Here is a 6,000-nt window from a genome sequence, read left to right as displayed (position 1 = left end):
TATGCAAATTAGAATTTACACAAAACAAAACATGTGTTTGTATCAGACGCTAATTTTACATCCAGCATTTTAGTGGCATTTTGTCATCCCTCTTCTTTCACTGTTACCATCAGATATTTCTACTCTCCTTATGTGCTGGTACAACTGCACCAGGAGCTCCAATTTTGTTTGCTTTGCATTAAATGTTTGTTTGCAATCCCAGGCTTGGGATTTTGCAGCAGGGTGGCTTCCTGTTATAGTTTGTAATCATAGGGCAAGCCACCTGTCAATTATCGTTAGGTTCCCTGGTCCCGCCCCTTTTTGAGTTTTGGAGGGAATAGGAGCCTTTTTGAGTCAGTCTACACAGAGCACCTTTCGCACAGGACATAAAACGAAGAGCTCCTGTAGAAAGCTTCTTCTTCTACGGTTTGGCCAGGGGGATATACAGCCTGCAGCTTGGCCGGGGAGAAAAGGCTCTACAGCTTGGCCAGGGTTTTACAGCCCACAGCTTGGCCAAGGATCATACAGCATTACAGCTCCTTTGCTGAGGGACTTCAGCCAGCCATCACTGAAACCTGAACTCCTTCTTTTCCCCTGGAAGTCTGCAAAGCTCTGCCGGGTAAGGGTCTCTCGCGGAAGCCAGACGCAGTTGGTACCGGGTGTAGGGGCTCCACGCCAACAGAGGCAAAGACAGACTGCCCAGATTAGAAGTTAAGGACTTCTCCATTAGTTAATTACAGTTAAGAAGATAGTGCCTCTTCCCAGTGAACAAGATTGCAAGAGACAATAGACTGTTAAGAAAACTTTAAAGTACCTGTTTTGTTTTCATCAATCAATAACTTTGTTGGACTTACTTTAAGCCTCTACAGAATTTTGTTTTGGGGAGATCCAAGGGCCTTTAATCTGAGGCAGCCCTTGCGTCCTGTTGGGCACACAGAATTTATGTCCTGTATACAGTCATATGCACAGGCCCAGCGTGCGACAGCACACCTTATATACCTGCAGCAGGCACTGGTTTTCTCTCATTTGGTCTGTTGTGTATACATCATGTCCCTGTCTCCCTTTTTTCCATGATATTGGTATTCCACCATCAAAGAAGTGAAGGCTATGGAAGCTTCCATGGAGAAAGGGGAAAGAGATGAAGTAGGGTCTTCCCTCTACATTTGAGGGAGAAGATCAATTTTTTTTATGGCTTGTGGAATACCAGAGACAATAGGATTGCAGTGTAAATTTATCTCACAATATGTATCTTAAATAAATACATATTTAAAACTGAGAACATTATACATCATAAAGTTTAGAGAAATGTGAAGTCCATGGCATAACCATGTTTTCATCCACATATTAATTCAATAAAGTATACATCAAAATATGCAAAAACAGGCAGTCTCCATGTTATGAAGAAGATAGGTAGGTTTGTTATTAAGTTGAATTTGTTTGTAAGTCAGAACAGATACATTTTAAGTATAGATTCAGCCATATGTATGTATACGGAGAGCTTTGGATAGCATGTAGATGGGTTAACACTCCCGTGGTGTTTGTTTGCTGTTTGTGCCTGTTCAGGAGATATCGCCTCACTTTTTGTCCCTGTGATCATAGAATTTTGAAAAATGCGGCTTGTTGTGGAAACAAGGATTGGCAATAAATCTTCAGTGAAGACACCTTTTCCCAATGATAACTCTTTCAGGAGTAATTTTTCCTTCTGATGTGTTGATTTCTCCCACTTCCTGTTGTCTCACTCCTGTTGTTAACTATAAGTTGTTTATACATCAGACGTTTTAACGCAAGGATTGGTCATACTGAATTCCTCAAACTTAATTCTAAGGTTTACAATACTTATCTCTATAGTTCTTTGCAGTTCAGCTTTCCCCATAGTATTGAACTCAGATAATTTTCATCATGATTTATAATTTTTTTAATGTGCTAAAATTATCATTCTACATTTCTGACTCTTTGTGACCTCATGGACCAGCCCATACCAGAGCTCCCTGTCAGCCATCACCACCCCCAGCTCCTTCAAGATCAAGCCAGTGACTTCAAGGATGCCATCCATTCATCTTGCCCTTGGTCAGCCCCTCATCCTTTTTCCTTCCATTTTCCCCAGCATAATTGAATACCATGGAAACCCCTTATTGATCTTTCTTTCTTTCTTTCTTTCTTTCTTTCTTTCTTTCTTTCTTTCTTTCTTAGAATTTATATACCATTTTGTTTTCAGAACGGGACACAAAGCAACTAACAAAAACCACCATAATTTAAAGATAAAGAATCAAAGCTTTAAAACTATTAAAAACAGCACAATGCAACACTATAAAATAAGTTGCAATGCATACAAAAATTAAAATCACACAATAAAACAATAGGTTCCAGCACCTTGGATAACTTTTTGTAAGTTTGAAATAAAATCTCTTATGGATTTGTAGCCTCCATTCATATGGAAACTGCCAGTCAGCACTATTTTTAAGTGTGTTATGGTTCAGAATGCCATAATTTCAGTCCATGGAAGATTGAGCATGTGCTTTACTGCATAGCAAAGCTTGGGAGTGCTTCTTTTTTGCATTTTTAAAAAGAAATTTGTTCCTGTCCTTAAAAAATAATATTTTATCAATATTTATTTGTGGGAATTTGTTGTGTTATTCATCACACTGCTTGCTGCTTTTTCTTACCCTTCACTACTTTTTAATAAACTCACTCATATATGTCTGAAATTACGCTGTCCAAATTTGGTGTCAATTGGCCCACTGGTTTTTGAGATCACTTCCATTGGGAAGATATTTCCACAAAAAGTCACATATTTTTAGATTAAAAAACATTTCTGGGGTAGCATTACTTTGTGGTTGATTACACAGTCCAATTAAAAATATATATTTTCTTGTTATCTCTCTTGGTTTTTAGGCCTGTTCCTGGGCTTATTTGGGGTGCTGGTTCAGAAAATTGCATTGAATAGACCACATAAGCTCTAGTCTCTTAGATATTGTTGACAAGAGTTGTTATGGGCAACAGATGAAAACTGCTATATTGCATTTGTTCTGTATCCCAAAAAATAGAACTAATAGGGGGAAAACTGGTGCCATTGTTGCAATCAGCAGGTCAAATATATCCAGAAACATGTCTAACGTTTGAGGCACAAACTGTATGTTGGCCAGTGTTATTTATCTAATTTGGGATTAACTACTCTACTCAAATCTCTAACTGCATATCACATTGTATAAATGTATCTAGCTGTTTCATCAAGCTTTCAAAACTGTTTTTAATTAGCAGTGTAAATCTATGAGGCTGAAACCAGACTGAGTCATACTTGGGTCAAAGCTGTGGCTTTAGTGTGGCTCCAACCATAGAAAAAGAAACTTCACAGATCCAATCATTCCTTTCTGCAAGAGATATCTACCTGCATCGTTTGTGATAATTTCTTTGCAGATGAAGTTAATTTTCTCTCTGTCGCCAATTAAAATCTCTTTTGACTTTGAAATTTGCTGAAGCCACATATATCGTTCATTTAAATAACTTACCCTGAAGCTTCTTTTCAGACTTCTTAATATGTATTTTTCCCCAGCATATGAATGTCAATTTCATCATTCCTCCAAAGACATGCTGCATTTCTGTTTTATTAAGGGTTTTTTAACCCTTTAATGCGAATCACAAAAATCTTATAAACATTTGCTAGCATCTCATTAGTAAAAGGAAAGAGGAGGAGGAGGAGGAAGTGACAAGAGAAAAGAAGTGTATGTGTGTATAATTATTTAAGATATTTGACTCTTCAATTAGTTTCAAATTCCACTATTTTATTTTAATTTTATATTACCACCGACATTTAGTTTTGATTGATCTTTTCTAAAAGTTAATGTTGGCTTTTCAACCAATTCTTTCCTATATCTAACTATTCTGTGAAATAATGTTTTGCTTCTTTGTAGTTAGTATTTAGAGGAGGGGGTGGATATTTATCGGTTTGGATCCTGATCCAATTTGATTTGAATTTGGTCAAGTTTTGCATAATTTTGATGAGTCTGAATTGAATTTGGATTTTCAATTTTGGAAAATTTGAGGCTTTGTGACTGTCAATTGACTTGTTATTGGAAAATGCACTTGTATTTTGCTTGTATTTTTTTTCCTCACAAAATTGGATGATATTTGTAAACAATTAGTTTTGAGAGAAACATGGGATATTAATTTAGTAAATAAATAAATATACATAAGATAGAACTCCAGGGTTGTTGTAGGTTTTTCGGGCTATATGGCCATGTTCTAGAAGCATTCTCTCTTGACGTTTCACCTGCATCTATGACATGCAGGCGAAACGTCAGGAGAGAATGCGTCTAGAACATGGCCATATAACCCGAAAAATCTACAACAAGCCAGTGATTCTGTCCATGAAAGCCTTCAACAATAAATAGAACTCCCTTTGAAAAGATTAAGCCTGCCCAGTTTCAGACAAATAGACCCAGAGACTTTCATGCAAGAACAAAAATATGAGCATTTTGAAAAGCGAAAAAAGAGGAAAGAGGAAAGAAGAAAAAAGAGAAAAGAGAAAAGATAAAAGAGGAAAGAGAACAGGCTCTTTAGCATGGAAAATGAAACAACAGCACCTCCCCATGGTCAAGTCAAGCAAGCCGGATGCTGGAGATGAAAAGAGGGAAGCCTTGCCTCTGTTTATGTACTGTCTGTCTCTGTCAATTGTATAACAGCATTGAATGTTTACCATATATGTACCTGTAAACCAATCTGAGTCCCCTCGGGGAGATAGAGCAGAATACAATAAAGATTATTATTATTATTATTATTATTATTATTATTGTTTTGCTTCTGGTAGACGTGAATAAAATTTGAAGGCATGATTGATCCTTGTAAACAGGTTCAGATGAATGAGTCTGAGGTCTTTTTGTGAGTGCAACTAACTGTTATGTTTGTTGTTGTTCATTCTTTCAGTAGTTTCTGACTCTTTGTGATCTCATGGACCAGCCCACGCCAGAGCTCCCTGTCGGCTGTCACCATCCCCAGTTCCTTCAAGGACAACCCAGTCACTTCAAGGATACCATCCATCCATCTTGCCCTTGGTCGGCCCCTCTTCCTTTTTCTTTCCATTTCCCCCAGCATAATTGTCTTCTCTAAGCTTTCCTTTCTCCTCATGATGTGGCTGAAGTACTTCATCTTGGCCTCTACTATTCTTCCCTCCCATGAGCAGTTGGGCTTTATTTCCTGAAGTATGGACTGGTTGGATTTTCTCACTGTCCAAGGCACTCTCAGAACTTTCCTCCAACACCACGGTTCAAAAGCATTTATCTTCCTTCGCTCAGCCTTCCCTATGGTCCAGCTCTCACATCCGTAGGTGACTATGGGGAATACAATTGCTTTGACTATGCGGATCTTTGTTGCCAGTGTGATATCTCTACTCTTCACTATTTTATCGAGATTGGATATTGCTCTCCTCCCAAAAAGTAAGCGTCTCCTGATTTCCTGGCTGCAGTCTGCGTCTGCAGTAATCTTTGCACCTAGAAATACAAAGTCTGTCACTGCCTCTAAGTTTTCTCTCTCTATTTCCCACTTGTCAATCATTCTTATTGCCATAATCTTGTTTTTTATGTTTAACTGCAACCCAGATTTTGCGCTTTCTTCTTTCACCTTAATTAGAAGGCTCCTCAGCTCCTCCTCACTTTCGACCATCAAAGTGGTATCATCTCCATATCTAAGGTTGTTAATGTTTCTTCCAGCAATTTTTACCCCAGCCTTGCATTCATCAAGTAAATGTTGTAGTTGTGTTTAAAATACAGGATTTTAAAATCTTTTAAAGTTTTAAGTACTATTTTTTACCCGCCTCTCCCTGTAGCACGATGATTTCTAATTGTGGTTCCACTGGGTAGGATTCAAAGCTGTCAGGCTCCAACAACAGAACAGCAAAGTCTACAGAATCACAGAGCCATAGAGTTGGAGAGATTACAAACCCCTACCATGCAAGCATACACCATCAAAGCATTCCTAACAGACAACCAATCAGCCTCTGTTTAAAAACTTACAAAGAAGGAGACTCAG

This window comes from Anolis sagrei, chromosome 5, assembly GCF_037176765.1.
Source record: "Anolis sagrei isolate rAnoSag1 chromosome 5, rAnoSag1.mat, whole genome shotgun sequence".
Taxonomy (NCBI): domain Eukaryota; kingdom Metazoa; phylum Chordata; class Lepidosauria; order Squamata; family Dactyloidae; genus Anolis; species Anolis sagrei.
Note: the sequence above shows the minus strand (reverse complement) of the source record.